General features: G+C 43.0%; 1 long non-coding RNA gene across 1 annotated transcript; it reads right to left on the bottom strand.

Moving 5' to 3' along the window:
• Window positions 1-626: 626 nt before the first annotated feature.
• Window positions 627-15,171, bottom strand: LOC311595529. The gene is made up of 3 exons (XR_014778472.1): window positions 15,056-15,171; window positions 1,812-1,939; window positions 627-975 (listed from the first exon to the last, which is right to left on the bottom strand). It is a non-coding gene; the product is annotated as an uncharacterized lncRNA (long non-coding RNA).
• Window positions 15,172-18,181: the final 3,010 nt, after the last annotated feature.

Below are 18,181 nucleotides of genomic sequence, written 5' to 3'. Positions count from 1 at the left end.
TCTTCCTCTTCTGTCCTGTCTCCTCTCCTCCCCAAGAGCCTCTCTGCTCAAAGCCCACTAACCTTTGCTCCACCCAGGTTTTCTGCCTTGCCCAGGTGTGGGCCTTTTATTCAGTCAATCAGGGAGGCAAGGTTCAGGGCAGCAACTAGATCTTGCCAGCCAGTTATTAGCATCAAAATACATAGCATCAGACCAACCCCCAACACTGTTCTTACAAATATTTTAACCCCTCTGACCACTACAAAATACTCAAAAATCCCTGTAATGGCCAAGTTAAGATAAATTAAATCTACTACTAGATAAATGTGCATTGAAAAAACAGTTGCCTTTTTCTTGGCCATACGGTAGGACCCATCCTATCACTGCTGACCTTCAAACACAGACAACTATGAAGATGACTGAAATCCCCAACAGGGCTTTCAGACACCTGAGCAGTACTCCAGGACACTGCATTTGCCCATCTCACTTTTATCCCATCTCCCCTTCAGTCAGTATCAGACCTTCTTAGAAATGGGGGTCAAGAACCAGGAGCCCTTGTGTTCCGTGGATGCCAGTGTTCCACACGTGTGGGAGATACCATCTCCTCTCTGAGCATCAATTCCACTTACTCATTCTTCAGAGGCTTTTATTCAAATTTAGTACATAGCAAATATCTGAGTCCTTCAGATGACAAATTAAAAACACAAGTGGCCATTTAATTAGTTTGTATACTATACTCTCAAGGTCACAGTTGAGGAAAGTATCTCATCAGAGCAGATGACCTTCCGATGTGCCATTGAAATCCTTGCGTATGGTATGTTTTAATCCAGTCTCTTGGGTCTTACTGGCATGACTTCTCAGGCATTTGCTTGGAGGAATATTTACTTGTTGGATGCTTTCATCGGAAACAGGAAGGCAGGATTTGCTGAGCTTCTCCTTGTGTTTTGTTTTCTTCATAAGTAATGAATTAGTGTCACTAATGATCACCAGATGGACCTGCGAAAGATGATGCGATGTCATCAGTTAGTATTTGTATTTTAGGTTTTGGTCAACAAAAGCAAAAAACTGAGATCTGGGCAGCTGGCCCAAATGTCCACAATCAGCTGCCTGATGAGAGAACAAGGCACACTCTTTCCTCCTGGCGAATACAAACAGACACAGAAACTTGAAAAGCATGGACCGCTGACCTCAAAAGCGGAAGCCCACAGCACTGGAGGCAGAAGTAGCAAGGGATGTGTACACATGTTTTCTGTTATGGGGCGGAGCCTCAACCACAGTCCAAATGGGGATGAAAAACTTAAATTTCCAACTATTATGGCCCATCTTAGAGAAAGTTGGCCTTTTCAGATAAAAGTCTCTTCACAGTGTCTGCCCTCCTGGTCCCTGCAGGAGAAAATGCCCTTTGCAGCAATTAAGCATCCTCTGATCCGAGCTTCAGAAAACAGTGAGGGATGAACAATGTTGATCCTGTTGTTGACCTTTTTTCTTCCTCTGAATGTTTGGTAACCTCATAAGATGGTTTGCACTCTAGAAATACATCTTAGCCCGCACCCCCCCCCCCCACTTCTCCAGGGAAATGAGACAGTGTGAAAATGCCGAAAACAAAACGCAAGTCTCTCACATAACTGAGGTATGAGCTGATTGCAGAGCAGCTTTCTGACAAGAGTCTCTCTCTCTCTCTCTCTCTCTCTCTCTCTCTCTCTCTCTCTCTCTCTCTCTCTCTCTCTCTCCCCCCCCCCTCCTGCACTATGCAATGAACTGTCATTGAGAAATACCACAAGGCCCAAATGCCAGATAACATAAAAAAATGTGGACCCAAGTCTGACCATTACCCAGAAATTAGAAGAGCATTTTTCGACCCTTGTAGCACTATCAAGCTAAGTCCTCAGCCACCTTGCTCCAATACAAAGACACCAATACAGTAAGCAGGGGTCATCAGATGTGGCCAACAACAGCAGACCTAAGAAAATAAAACACTGAGGTCAGTTTCCAATGGCAAGCAACGGATGTCTTAAAATAACAAGCATGTATTACCTGATAGTCTCAGGAACCAGAAATCCAAGGGAGGGGTATCCCCCTGAGCCAGTGTTCCTCAGGAGGCTCCAAAGTACAGCCTGTCCCTCCTCTCTAGGCCGTTGGTGGTCCTTTCATGCCAATATCTTCGTCGTCACAGACTTCCTCCTCTTCTGTGGCCACGGGTCCTCCTTCCGCCTCTTTGGAAAACACTGCTTACTAGATTTTTTCTGAGTTCTGGATTAGATGAAGCCTCTATGGTTGCTGAAAAGGCCATTTCCTTCCCCAGTGATAACCAAGGATCATCGCCCCATGTGGAGATCCATAATTGAGCCCTTTCCTTATACGATAGCTAGCATTTACATATTCCTGGATTTGAGCCCTGAAGCCATTATTCAGCCTACTGCACTCAACAAAAAGCTGTATTTTATTTAACTCAGTCTGCTCCTTTTCTATTGTATTAGGCCTGCTGAGTGGACCATACCAAAATACCATTAAAAGGGTGGCTTAAAGAATGGATATTTGTCACCTCAGAGTGATAGATGCTGCAACTGTGACATCAAGGTGCCAGTATGAGTGCTTTCTGCAGTATGAGGGCTTCTGTCTCTACTTGGAAGAGGCCACCACATCCTTGTGCATGGCAAGTTCTTTGTGTGCTATAAAGGAAAGAAAGAGTGAGAGAAGTCTTGTGTTTCTGCTTGGAAGAGCATTAATCCCACCGCAGGCCCTACCCTCATGGGCACATTAGTCCTCCTTCTTAGCCTCCCCTAATCGACGCCAAAGGCCTCAGCTCCAAATGCTGTCACATCGAGGCCAGGGTTTCAACCTTGGGATATGGTGGGGACATAAACATTCCATGCATAACACCTACCTCAAAGCTCTAATAGACACTAACGGCATGCACAGCTGCAAACCTCAAGAAGGAAAATCTCCTGGACACCCAGAGTCAGCTGAGACACTTGGGTCCTGCTCCATCCACAGTGGAACTAGCTGTGTGAGGAATAACAGCTCACCTCCACAAGGATGGGAACACTTCCTCTCCAAGATGAAGATGGTGATCTAGGCTCCTTAGGCCTTGAATAAGAGCAAGACAAACACTTTGCATGGGAAAAGTTATGTCACTAAATGTTGTCCTCTAAACATACCAATATTTTTTATTAGTTTATTCTTGTTACATCTCAATGGTTATCTCATCCCTTGTATCCTCCCATTCTTCCCTCCCTCCCATTTTCCCCTTATACCCCTCCCCTATGACTGTTCCTGAGGAGGACTTCCTCTGTATATGCTCATAGGGTATCAAGTCTCTTCTTGGTAACTTGCTATCCTTCCTCTGAGTGCCACCAGGTCTCCCCCTCCAGGGGACATGGTCAAATATGAGGGACCAGAGTATGTGTGAAAGTCATACCCCACTCTCCACTCAACTGTGGAGAATGTTCTGCCTATTGGCTAGATCTGAGTAGGGGTTTAAAGTTTACTGCCTGAAACATACCGATATTTGATTGTTTTTCAGCTATTAAAAAAACCACAGCTATATTGAAAAGGAACAGATATATGCAAAACTGTTTTGATGCATAACATTTAGTTCATAGTAATTCTTGAGAGGCAGGAACATCTGGACTTGCCCGAGAATCCACCATCTGCCACACTTGTCTCTCTGCAGCGTTGCAATGTGTGTGTACATCTAGGCCTAATCTTGAAACATTATGTAATCATTCTCCGGGGCAATAAATTCTATAGCAAACTGAAGAATGCTATCATCTAACTTGAAGGAATGTGTTCTTGGCTTCTAAACAGCCACCCCTCCTCAGAAATCAGCAGTACCTGCTGCCACTGCTTCCAAGTGGGCGCCATGGTCCCTGAACAACAACAACCACAAAACAAAATGTGACTGCCATTCCTTATCTTTCCCCAATGTCTGTGAAAGAGAGAGGAGACTGCAACTGTCTCTCCCAGGCGGTGCCCACAGCAGAGTGCCTGGTGACACTACCTGAATGAGAACCTCAGAGAAAGAACCAGAGCGATGAACCCTCGGAGCACATCACGAAGCATCTCAGGGCCAGCTGCTCCTGCCGCTGGACCACTAAACTGCCTGAAGAGTGTAGTTTGTACTGTTTATGGAGAAACTGTCCAGATTTTTAAGCAATGTTTTTATGAAATCAAAAGCAATGTATAAGTTAAAACTGAGTAAAGAGGGGCTGAAGAGATGGCTCCGTGGCTAAGAGCACTAGCTGCTCTTGCAGAGGAACGGGGTTCGATTCCCAACACTCATATCATGGCTCCATTCATAACTCGAATTTCTCCAGTTACAAGGGAGCTGGCGCCCTCTTTGGACTTCCCCAGGCACTAGGCAGGCACGTGGTGCACATATACATGCAGATAAAATATTCACACACATAAAATAAAATTCAAAAACCTAAAATTCCAAAAAGCTTTAAGAGGTTTTTCTTTTTTGTGTGTGTGAAATATAAATAAATAAACAAAAGTAACTAACAATACTACAACCTCTGGCTGTGTTTCCCCTGAAAAATCATAACCATACTATAAAATATGCTGGATTTTGCTTGAAATATACACTCTACCCACCTCTTCCATTTTTAGAACACATTATTTTCGCCTTATCCATAAGTTAATAATGAGTGCAGGGGAATGTGTGTGTGTGTGTGTGTGTGTGTGTGTGTGCGTTTCTCTCCTCTAAAGATCATGGAGCATTCTATGCGTATGGGAGAAATAATTCATAAATATCACATCTATAGGGCTACATCCTTAGAGACACACTTGAAAGGTGATATTACCCAGAGAGAAACAGCTACAGTGTTTTAAGAACTGTATGGAACTGAGCCTTCTTCCAGGGCCTCCACAGGGAGCTATCCTTCTGCAGTAAGTGGGAAACAACCATGCAGATGACCGGCGTGGAAGAGCGGAATGCATGTGCATTAAGGATAGCTGCCCACCGGAATGGACTGCACTTTTGCCTCGCCCTCTCCTGGGTGCTTGCTATTAAGCCCTGCCCACCCCCACCCTACCCACCACAGACACACACACACCCAGGTAAGCATTGGGTAAATGCATCTAAATGGTTATGACTGGAGATTGCATCTCCTTTAACTTGGGGCATAGCAAGGAGGGAGGAGCCAGAAAGGTTGTCAGGTGCTCTCTGGTGGCTCATGCATCAAGGATCAGGGGACTCAGGCTTGCCAGTCCAAACTGGTTCTTTCTGAACATGGACTTTTTTTTTTAATTTATCAAAACCATATAGGTTTCATGCCATCTGGGTCTGTTAGGAGAGCAAGAGGCTAACCAAACAAGCATTGTCTGGATGAAACAAGTTTCTTTCTGTTGTTGAAAGTTCTGGAATAGTTTTTGTTTTGATGTATAATATTCTAATTGTACTGCTTAAAATAAGGACAACACTTGTGTTCCGAAAATAGTAACCATTAACTAGGTAATGGGACAAACTGTATATGAAGAACCAACTGGCTTTTCTAGACTATGGCAGCGCAGAGTTCTTTGTAAACACCCATTTCCCCAGGCAAGAAACTTTTACAGGGAAACACTCCCCGTCGAATTAGCTGTGAATTAGCCCCAGGCCTCCATTGTCAGCCTGCCTGTGCTGTGGTTTCATGATAATTATTGCCTGTATCATCAATTTGTATTTACTATATTCCACTCTTAAGTGAAAACACAGTTTACTGCATAAACCACAAAAGCCTCGCTATTCCTCTCGATCCAGCATTAATAATACATCTCGATTTGACGTTCGTGAATGCGAGTGCATTTACAAACTGCACATTAACCATCAAGGCTTCCCAGGCCTCCAGAGAGCCTACGACCCTGGCAGCCGCAGAGGTAACAGAGATGGATCAGCCAGGCCCAAGCCCAGTAGCTGCCCGCTAGCCACCACCCGTACAAATCCACAGCAGTGGCTAGCTCTCCCAGCCCAATGGCAGACACTGAGTCTCCAAGTCGAACCCAGTTGGCTCCTCGAATTGGGGGGAGGAGGGGGAAGGGGGACATCTTTTAGTAGTTTTCTCCAGAATGTGATTGATCGTGTTGTAATCATGGGAAGCTGAACACAAGTGGAAATATCCGCTACAAAGAAAGATCCCACCTCCAAAGCCTTTAGTTTGCCATTTCAAGGCAGCTGTAATACTTTCCATTTCATTGGCAATGACATTCTCTTGCTTTTGAGGTGGTTTTAAAAGAGTGAGACTTGTCCTCCGAGGAACCACACCTGCTGTGTGATGCTGACACCTGCTACATTCTTGCTCCTTCTCCTCTCCCTCCCCATCTTATGAGCCCTTAGGCACCAATCTGATCCTTTCTGCGTCATCCTGCTTCTGTCTCTACCTCTTTGCTCACATGTCTCTCACCATCTTCCCGCACCCAGGATTTCAGAAGGATCCATCGCTGGGATGGTGCAAATTGCAAGCAGTGCGCTGTGAAACAAGTATATCCCGACTTGTAGCAAGCCCATGAGTAGAGCCAGGGAGATGCTTGCTTCTAAGAAGTCTTGTGGCAATCAAATGAAGTGTGGCAGCACTTGGCACACTTGGAACATGAGCATGCTTCTAAGTCCCTGTTTCTACTGGCCTTTCTTCCTATGTCCCAATTCTCTGTATAACTTGGCTTGATCTGAGATACTACCTTTTTATTGTTGTTGTTGTTTTGTTGTGTTTTTTTTAAGACAGGGTTTCTCTGTGTAGCTTTGACTGTCCTGGACTGGTTTTGTAGATCAGGGTGGCCTCAAACTCACAGCAATCCACCTGCCTCTGCCTCTCAATTGCTGGGATTAAAGGTGTACGCCGCCACCACCCGGTGTATAATACCTTTTCTAATTAATATTTAATAACACCATAAATTTTTACCATTTTATGTTACCTCAGCATCCATTTCAAGTCTGACACCTGTCCTGTGAATGCCAGTCAGATAAACCCCATCACTTCCAGACTAATTAAAACTTCTCCCACCCCCATAAGGTGACTTATGATACAGCCTGAATGTCCCTCATCCCAGTTATACGAAACCCAGCAAATCCCACAGCTTCCACCACAGCAACACATGATTGAATACTAGAATCATGTGGAGTGGGCTCCACTTCTCACCCATTTTCCTTAAGCTGGCTAATCCTCCATCTCTGTGGGAAAGTCAGGACAAGATGGTGGACACCAGTACAGTATGGACCCACAGACGTCATTCTCTCTCACTCCTGGTTCTGCCTCCTGCTACCTCTGGAATTTCTATTGGCCCTAGACAGCCTCTTCTGTCCCCCACCCCCCCCAAGAACTGTTAAAAATAAACAAATGAACAAACAACAACAAACCTTCTGCTACAGTTTTGTTATGTCCCCTGCTCTCTCTCTCACATCATACACACACACACACACACACACACACACACACACACACACACACACAACTGAGACAGACCTACTCTTTATCAGGCGCTTCTAGAAAGTAACTACTATGGCTAGGTACTCTGCAGAGAGACCTCAAGACCAAGTTAGAGGAAATCACAGCAAACACCAATTGAAACTGTCATATTCAGCACTTTTCTTGCTCAGAAGGAGAATTGCCCTGGCCACCATAAAGCCAAATAGTTCAACACTGGAGAAATATGACAAAGAAATCATTTTCCTCAAGGCTGCCTTACCCTCAACAAAAGGTCTTGCACAATCACTTCAAGACATTCATGAAGTACAACAGCTGTTAAATGTCACCAAATTCCGTGGGCCTTGAGGAGTTCAACTCTACACCAACAATGACATTATATATTTTTGCAGAATTATCTAGATGGATTCGTGACCTGGAGATGATTTTTTATGAACACTGAGATAGCAAAAGCAAATGGGAAGTGCTTGTAATAGTGTGGGAAGGGCCGCCTGTCTCGGAGGTCTTGCTCAGCTATCAGCGCTAATTTAGAAAGCCTTCTGCCTGGGAGGACGCCTATCAGGCATCTGTCTGCAGACCAGTTCGGAGTGGAAACCCATCTTGGGCCCCTCCCAGTAAGTTAGTGGGGGAAACCTCTTAGGAAGACAATACCTAGTTGTCTCGGGCAATTTTGTTTCTCTAAATAATGAATGTCTAAGTGATGAAAAATAAGCCCAAGATGATTTCCATAAGCCATGAGTGGATATGAAAGTGGCAAAGCAGGCTCATCCTGAGCAATTTAAGTTTCATGAGCCACATTATCCGAACATCATAAAAGAAACATTCGTATGGCTGCTTTTTTACATCAAGCAAACAGGGTGAGAGAAATGAGGCTGATGCCCCATGCCTTCTTCTTCAAGGAGAGTATAAGCTAGTACAGGCTGTTTAGAGAACGGTGACCAAAATAAATTTGCAAACTGAAATGTAAGTCACATTTGAAAGGCACAGCTAGAATGCCTTGGGTGTTTGAGACCGAGAAAACATCTTCCTCTAGAACATATGGATTGAAAAGATTGAAACGGTTGGCAAATTTTAAAATGCACTCAGAGGGAGTTGGGGTTTTGCTCAGCAATAGAGTGCTTGCCTACCAAGCACAAGGACCTGGGTTTTGGTCCCCATCTCCAAAATAATTAAATTAAATTAAATTAAATGTGTCTGAGTGACGTGGTCACTGCTCTATTGAGGTTAAGAGACACCATGACCAAAGCGACTTAGGAGGGAAAGGGTTTATTTGCCTTATACTTCCACGTAATGATGCTTCATCATTAAAGGAAGTCAGGACAGGAACTCAAGCAGAACAGGAACCTGGAGGCAGGAGCTGATGCCGAGGCCATGGAGGGTGCTGTTCCTTATGGCTTGCTCAATGTGCTTTCTTGTAGAACCCAGAAGCAGCAGCCCAGAGATGGCACCACCCAATAATGGCCTGGACCTTCCCACATCAATCACTAATTAATAAAATGCTCTACAGGCTTGCCTAAGCCTGATCTTATGGAAGCGTTTTCTCAGTTGAGGCTCCCTCCTCTCTGATGACTCCAGCTAGTGTCAAGTTGATAGAAAGAAAACAAACAAACAAACTAGCCAGAACACCGAGTTCTACCTTTTCTCTAAATACTTATTTTTAATACATAGATCACCGGAGTTTGTTGCAGACTTAATCGGAGCAAGTGCTGAGTAAATTTTTGTTTGTTCAGTCAATGAGAAGGACATTAAAAGTCAAAAAGGCATCATGCTAACTGTGAAATTTCACCTGGAGTTCCGCATGACCCTGGAATCCCAATAAAAAAGCAATGTATGAGACCACAGAGATGGGCTCCTTGTCATCTGGTGCTGTGTGAAATCGACCCAGATCCTTTAGAGCTGATCCTACTGTGTTTCTCGTCTTAAGCTCAGCTTTAATTCGTATAGAAGGACCAGATCTCAACCTTCTATCTATAAAGCTCCTGAAGAGAGGGCATTTGGAGTGAGCGAGCACAGGTGAGTGGTCAAACTGAATTAAGGAAGGTTGTTCCAGTTTACAATGACCATACTGTGAGCACAGCAAGCTGGACTGTCCACAGCATCAAACACAACAGAAACTTCCCCAGAGGTCACTTTGTCGATGCTTCACCCCAGGCTGGATACATGCTAAAAGTTATTTGACTTGTGCAGACTCGGTTTGCTTTCCCTTTGGGAGTCGCCTATAGACAGGGACTGGCCCACACATCACATATTGAAGAAGTAAAGAAAACACTGTTAGAACAGAGACACTGGGTATGGCAATGAAAGTGGCCGGTACCTGCTTATTATCCACTCAGATGTCAGCCAGGGCCCTGGGGAACTGTGGGAGGCGGTGATGGACTTAATAAAGCTACAGTTTCTCAACTTGAAAACGCCTTGGGCGCTTATACGCCAACTCTCATCCAATGACCAGAGCCCGCATTCTTTACGTTCATCCAAGTAGTGCCTTGGTCCTTTGGCTACTAGGGCAGCAAAGTGGTAGCGGCTGTTGTTCTTAGACCTTGGTTTTAATATGGTAAGAGCAAGGTGAGCTATGGGGGCACAGTAGCACATACCACTTGTGAATGGTCAGGGCAAGCATTTTCAAATCAGTAGTGCCCTGGGTCTGAGAGTCAGCACACAGGCCACCTTTGAAACCACGGTGGGCCCTGATGGCTTTGGAAGTAGCTAACTCATCTCTTCTCCTCCTCTTCTTGTCAGTCTCCACAGAAGAATGCAATGCATTCCTAGAATCAAAACCAGGAGCGATTCCATGTCCCCGAAAGCCACCAGGGAAGAGAGCTCTGACACTCGGAGACTCTTGCCCATGCTATTTCCCAAGAAGTACAGGGGAGAGATAAACCGCAACGCTGTGCTATGCCAAGACACTTGCAGCCATCCTAAGTCGACTCAAACAATTTCAGAGAAAGTAACAAAAAAAAAAAAAAAAGCTTAGGCCAACCAAACTGGGAACTTGACTCCAAGTAGCTCTAAGATAAATTAATATATCTGAAGCCCATAATGGCTTTTGGATGACTGTCTAGAGATTTAAAGAGAAAACTTCCCTCCTGCTAATGTCAGTCAACTGCGGACAGACTCAGCACAGTCTGCTTTCTTTCCGCAGCAGGTCCGTGACAAACGCCTTTGTCAGGCTAGGCTATCAGCCTTGCCTCTGGCGTCAGCAGACACAGCCCCCAGCTACCCTTGGAATAACTAACTGTGCCTGTAGTAGCCACAGTTCTTCAGCTCTGTCGCAGTCCCCTCAGCTAACAGAGTAAGAGTTTCCATCCAGGCTTAGGGTTTCTGAGAACCCCTAAGGACTCAGATGTTTCAAGGACTATGATGTTTTGAAATTCTGAAAGAAAATGTCCTCTCTATGCCTGTGTCTTCAGCAGGACTACCTCTGCCATATTGCAGATGTCCAGGGCCCAACAGTGTTATTTGTTCTACACACACACACATACACACAGTGGAAAGACCTTAATGAAGATTCTATTAATAAGTAAAATCTGTTTATTCTTATTTTAGTTGTTTAAGCACAATTCTTTGTTGTTGTTGTTGTTGTTGTTGTTGTTGTTCTTATTTTAGTTGTTTCTAGATTTACACACATTTTACTATAGTTACAGAGACTCATAATTGGCACCGAGAGTAAGTGAATGTGACTGCTCTTGCCTGAATGGGATATCTATGTCGACCCCTCCCTGCAAGGCTTAAGGTGCATTGTGGAAGAAATGTAGAAAGAATCTAAGAGGTGGGTGATGGGGAGGGTGCATTGATTGGGTAGACACTCAAGAGACCCTACACCTTACTGAGGCACTGTTGGCATGAAGGCTGTTGAAGAGGGTCCATTTGTTTGGGGTCTCTCTACTGATCCTTTGCCCGTGCTCCCGTGGATGGCGCCATACCCATGTACATGTGCATAGCACTAATCAGACTCAGAAAAGCTGACACTAGGGCTGGAGAGATGGCTTAGAGGTTAAGAGCACTGGTTGCTCTTCTAAAGATCCTGAGTTAAATTCCCAGCCACCACATGGTGCCTCACAACCATCTATAATGAGATCTGGTGCCCTCTTCTGACGTGCAGGAGTACATGCACTGTATACATACTAAATAAATAATAAATAAATAATTTTTTTAAGAGGATGTTAAGCTAGTGTGTGTTGGGAGGTTGGAAGAGATGGTCTGGGGAATTGGAAAATTGATACAATCAAAATGCTTTCTATACATGTATAAAATTCTCAAAGAATACATTTTAAACATTATTTTTGCAAAAGAAAATAAATAAGTTATACAATTAAAAAGTGTGTAAATGCCTCATCAGAAAAGATGGCTCAATATCATACAGCAAGTACAGACTAAGAAAAAAATTTCTTTTTGCTGGGACAAAATACCTCATAGAGGAATTTAGGGGAAGGGTTTTTTTTTTTCCAACTCAAATGTTTATGGCAGGGATGGTCCTAGTCACTGTGAGGAGACCAGTTCCTGTTTGTGGGGGTAGGGTTATAAGAGGGCTTGTTCATATCTCAGTGGCCAATGAGAAAACAGAGTCTGGGCTAGAACCGAGGCCAGGCTTTAATGCCTACGGTCCAGCCCAGAGACCCATTTTCTCCAAGTGAGGCTCCCCTTGTAAAAGTTCCAAAACTTTCCAAACAGTGCCACAAAATGGTACATGATTCATATTCCAGTTCTATGAATGGCATTCTGAAACTTAAATTACAGTGAGGTTCCAAGGTTATAGGTTATCGGGAGAGGAAACAGGAAGTTGGCATGGGTTTTTTTTCTATATCTATTTGATTTTCATCACACTCAACACTTAGACATGACACAGAGACTTTTTTCTCTCAGCTTACATTTATTCAAAAAATGCAAAAGCTTCTTCAAGTTTTTGTTATTATATAGAGTCCATCAGGAGCTTCCCACTTTTTTTTTTTTTACTTGTTTAGAAGTTTACAAAAAAAGAGTTTGTGGGTTTGCCTGGGTAATGGACCACACTGAGAAGAGAGGTTAAAACCTCAATTTAAAGCCACTTCCAGGTAGATTTTAAAGACCATTACACATGCATTTAGTCCTAGAAAAAAAAACATGATTATTTGACAGGAAAATGTGGTCACACTGATGGAAAAGTGTTAGATAGTGATCTCAGCGTGCTGCTGAGAGCGGAGGCAATGTGGAGAGCAAGCCCGGCTAGAGAAAAAGCCATCTGTAAATCTATTATCAGTTTCCACTGCGTGTTTTACTGAGAGCAATTGGAGACTTGTGACTGATGCTCACTTCAGCTTCCTGCCCAGTACATGTGGGCTGGAACCATTAATCAGTCAGTTAAAAGCTGAACGTGGTTTTATTTTATATTTCAGACTGAACTTTCCAGATGGCAGTGAGTTTGGGAGCCTGAGACTCCCGACTCCTCCTGACTTTCTATGCATTTTATCTTTCTCTTTTGAGGCTTTGGCGAATCCGCTGGATCGCGCTCACGTCTCTTATAAGTCCTCGGAGGGAGTTTGCACAGGGAGCGGGCTGTATACTGCCTCTCTGAAGTCTTGAGGTTTGCTGTGCTGACAGAGTACTACAGATGCTGCATTTAATTAACTGACCAATTTGTCTCCCCATCTTTTTATGACAGTCCCTTGAGACAGATCACATTGACGGAAATGGCGTTTGTGGGTGCTGACATGTGTGCTGCTTGTTCCTAATGAAGATGACATGAAGTGCATTTAAGCTACTTCCTTGTCAGTATGGGATTATATCTAAAGGAATCTAAGTGATTTTCTAACCCAAAACCGTCATGATAAGGGTAGCAGTGATAACCTCTTTCTTTCTTTCTTTCTTTCTTTCTTTCTTTCTTTCTTTCTCTGTCTCTCTCTGTCTCTCCCTGTCTCTCCCTCCCTCTCTCTCTCTCTCTCTCTCTCTCTCTCTCTCTCTCTCTCTCTCTCTCTCTCTCATTGTAAGTTCATGCAAAACACTGAGTTTGCTCCTCAGACAAATTCATAAGCATGCCTCCCATTTCATACCAGACTGGCCCTTAAGTAAGCCTGCTCACCACAATGCTGAACATGTGACATAAGAAAAAGTGACCGTGACGTGTCTGTTGGGAGCATAAACCACATGAAACAGAAGAGTACACAAGTCAGTTTCTCAGATACCCTGTTGCAAACCATCCAGAATTCTGTCCATTGAGTGGGCGGGCTTTTTCTCTGCCGTCCCCCAGCCAACTGCAGACCACAACAGGGCAGCCATTCTTCAGATGGCTCTCTCCCATGCTAGACTGAGGGCCTACTAATGGTCTTTACTATTAACCACATGAGGACACCATTCCCACTGTGGGCTTAGCCGGCTCTTTAAGATTTGAACAGGGGTCAAACCATAGTAGCCACCTGCTTATGTCTACAATAGGTACCTTCAGTGGGCTCCCCCAAGCATGCTCTAGGCAGTTAACTCGCAACTGCGGCATTTTTCTGACATTTTCCAACTGCATGTAAAGAGTTGCCGGTCACATCTAGTTTGTGTCATTTAGTAATAGATACACTTTTAGTGATCAATAACAGTATAATAGTAGTTTCTCAAAAAGAATTTATCTGGCAGCCATCTCAGACCATTCCTAATATTAAATATTGAGGAGCCATCACTCATGAGCAATCAAGGGCTTTTGTCAAACATCAAGTCAGCATAAGTACACGCCGCTAACATTTTTTATATCGTTTACTCGGGTTATTTTTAGAGATTGCTTTAGGGATTACGACAGGTGTCTTTAATTTATCATAATCTACTTGAAGTTAATTTTTAATTACTTTGGATAAATGTTGAAACTTCAACAGAAGTGGATAAAAATGGAGATAAATGCACACACCCCATACACATGTTTATAGTTATACGTTGATCATATGTGATGATTTCATTTCTTTGTTGGATCAATGAGCCTACTTTTACTTCAGCCTAAACGACTTCCTTTAGCCTTGATTGTATGGTGGCTAATATTCTGGGTTGGATCCCTTATAGCTGTAGTTACAGGATGTTGTGAACTGCCTCCTATGGATGCGAGTAACTGAACAAGCACTTTTAACCACTGAGACATCTCTCCAGCCCCTTTCAGTCCTTTGCGTGGGACCTCTCAGTGTCTTCTGTCTGCCGTTACTTCTATTGCACTGGTATCACTTGCCTATTTGTAAAATAGCATTTTCTTGCTTCATTCCACATTTTTGTCCACTTTTCTTCAATTTTTGTCTTTGAGGATTTTGATTAGTCTGTCGTTTTGTTTTTATTTTTCAAGACAGGGTTTCTCTGTGTAGCCTTGGCTGTCTTGGACTTGCGTTGTAGACCAGGCTGGCCTCGAACTCACAGAGATCCGCCTGCCTCTGCCTCCCAGAGTGCTGGGATTACAGGCATGCACCATCATTCCTGGCATGTGTGTTTGTCTTTATGTTTGTATTTCTCCCTCCCTTTTCTCCTTCCAAAACTTCCAACACACCTCCTCCTTTCTCTCCTTCGAATGCATGGCTTCTTTCTTCACTTTTGTATTGCATGCATATTGCTTATGTATATATATACATATTCCTAAGTACAAACTGTTCAATGCATATAATGTTACCTTATGTATGTTTTCAGGGCTGAGCACTGGGCACTGAACCACCAGTTGGTGTGCCCATCGCCCTCCCCACTCTCCTCACCTGCCTGTAGTTCTTTGTGTAGGGCTGAGGCCTTGTGGACTTTTCCCTGCCAAGTTTGGCATGTTCGTGTGTTTCATCCTTGTTCAGCTCTCATTTGGATAGTCCTGTTGGTGAGACTTCACGTGTGTAGCTTCCGATGTTGCTAGGAGACAATCTCACAGCAAACTCCCTGACCCTCAGGCTCTTACAGTCTTTCTGCCTCCTCTTCCAAAATCTTCCCTGAGCCTCAGGTCTATGTTGATCTTGTACTGTTTATAGCTGTAAGGTGTATATTGTTTTATTATTGTAAGCTTGCATCTTTCAAATTAGAGTGATTCTCCTAGGAAGTGCACACAATTAGACTTCCCTTCTTCATTCAAATCTAATAATCTTTGCCTTTGACCCTAAGGGTAAACACAGGCATCCTTGATGTCGGTTCTACTATTGCTCAGAAAGGGATTACTTTACTGCTTTAAACACTTTCTTTTTTTTCCCCAACATTTTTTAAAGGGAAACCATTTTTATCGCTTCACCACATTGAAAGGTAAAGTATTCAGGAGGGAAGAGTGTGTCATCATAAAACTGAGTTAGATAATAGGCAATAAGTCATAAGAGCATTTCCTAACCTCTTGGACAAAACTTGTAAATATCTTCAAGAACCAATTACACAGAATGATATATCACTCGGGCGTGCATTCTCCTTAGCTGCTTTGTGATTTTCCATAACTGGCAAGCATATTCCAACATAATTTTTATTGATTCTTTGTATTGCTTTAAACACTTTCTGGTCTGTGTTTTTTTTTTTTCAGTTATTTCTATCATGAAATAATTAAAGAAATTTGGAATCTTTTATCGAGTTTTTTTTTTTAACTATCTTAGCGGTACTTGAAGAGTTGTGTTGGGCATCTACAATTCATCATAGTCTACTTAGATTTAATAATTTAATAACCAATTCATTCGACAATAAGAACCCTTGTACCAGTGCAACTCTGCTTACATTCTTTGTCAGACATTTGCTTTCATAACCATCATTTTATCATTTATCTGTATCGGTTATATACACTGCCAATATGCTAAGGAAATGAAGAGGGGAAGAGACAATGATTATTACATTTGCCCACACAGTGCTTTACTCCTTCTGTTTCTAGGCTTTTGTCAATGGTCATTTTTCTCTCAGCCTTGAGAAGTCTCTTCGCTGCCTCAAACATTTGCTAGTAAGGAATTCTCTTACTTTTCACCTATCTGGAAAATCTTCATTTTATGTTCTTGTTGGAGATTTTGGCTGGATATAGATTTCCTCAAGTAATATTTTTTAAATGTTACAGTTATGTATTTGGGGATGGGAACTATGTACCTTCCATGGCACATGTGTGGAGGTCAGAGGACAACCTGCAGGGATCCTTTCTCTCCCCCTATCACGTGCGTCCTGGCAATCAAACTCAGTTCCTCAGTCTTGGTATCAAGTACCTTTACCTGCCAGGACATCTCACCCTCCAGCCTAGCTGCAGGTTTCTGACTAGATAGCCATCTCGTCCTCACAGACCCAGCTGTAGGTTGGTTTCTGAGCTGATAGATTGTTTTGGCCTTTTCTCCTCTCAAAGATACTCAGTAGTTTTATGTTCATTATGTGGAATATTAAAAGATTTGTTCCCTGTCTTGTTGTTTAGCAGGTTGGTCATACCACCTGAGATGTATAGATTTTGTTTGCTTACTTGGTTTGGTTTTTCATTTATTGAGTTTGGAATTCTCTGTGCCTTCTAAGTCTGTATAGGACGTGGGTCTTTGAAGACCTAATGTGAGGAGTCCAAGGATACCATTTTGTCAATCTTTCCCCCTTCATTCTTCCTTTTCTAACTTCATGGGAATTCAGTTATACCTGCGTTAAGATATTTGACATTGGGTTGGAGAGATGGCTCAGAGGTTAGGAGCACCGCCTGCTCTTCCAAAGGTCCTGAGTTCAATTCCCAGCAACCACATGGTGGCTTACAACCACCTACAATGTGATCTGATGTCCTCTTCTAGTGTGCCGGTGTACATGGATGCAGAACACTGTATAATAATAAATAAATAAATCTTTCTTAAAAAAGGATATTTGACATTGCCTGATATTTTCCACTCATCTTTTGGCCCACAAAACTTTTGGTTTTTGGATGATAATTCCTGTTGATTATTCTCCAAGATAACTGTGCCTTCTGCCCTCTTTAATTTGCTTGTTAAATTCTAGACATTTGCTTTTCTTTTTTTTTTTTTTTTTTAACTTTCTATTAGGATTTTTTTCAAAACCCTGGTTCTTTGCTGGAACACCACTAACCATATCCATTCACATGCTATGACTATTATTGTCATTAAAGTCATGTCAAATTTACATTTTAAACATTTTAAACGTTTTTGCATCAGAGTCATTGCTAACTGCAACATCAAGAAAGTTTTAGTGCCTGTTTTTAGCATATTTTTCTAGTGACTGTTACAATGAAGACTTGTGCAAAAGTCACTTTCTGCGTTTTCTGCCATCCAGGATCCCAGCCCACGGAACGGTGTGACTCACAGTGGGTGGGTCTTCCTCTTCCTTACTCTATTAACTTAATCAAAATAATCTCTACCAAGCGTTCTTAGGAGGTCATCCCTAAGATCATAGATCTCGTCAAGTTTGACAACTGAACTTAGCTGTCACAATTCCTTTCACCCTTGCATAATTTGACACCAAAACACATCATTCTAAGTCACAGCCTTCTACCCCTGTTCCTGACGTTTTATAATGCAAAGCTCAACCCAACTTCAAAAGTCCCTTTACTCTCTAATGACGTTTCTGCTTCCTTGCGGGCTCCTGGCAAGCACTGGAGAGTTCGTTGGTAAACTGAGCAGAGATAAGTAGTAAATACCTGTGCGACTCGTGAGCTCTTTCCTCCACCTGCCTCCACCGTAGGGTATGTCTCCTTTTGTATCAGAATATACTAACAAAACAGTGATGTCACCCTGCTTGAGTGCCAATTATTGCCAAAGTGTGTGTGTGTGACTGTGATGATTTTTTTAGGAGGTGGCATTTGGATCATGCGCATTAGTGACTAACTCTGAGCCGCCAATAACATACTGGTGTCACATTAAGAAAGGAAATAAAAAGCATCTCCCCTTTGGTGTCATTTAACTAAG

The sequence above is a fragment of the Acomys minous genome (assembly GCF_964271855.1).
Source record: "Acomys minous genome assembly, chromosome: 4".
NCBI lineage: Eukaryota > Metazoa > Chordata > Mammalia > Rodentia > Muridae > Acomys > Acomys minous.
The sequence above is the reverse complement of the archived record's forward strand: the minus strand, read 5'-3'. Positions and strand labels throughout refer to the sequence as shown.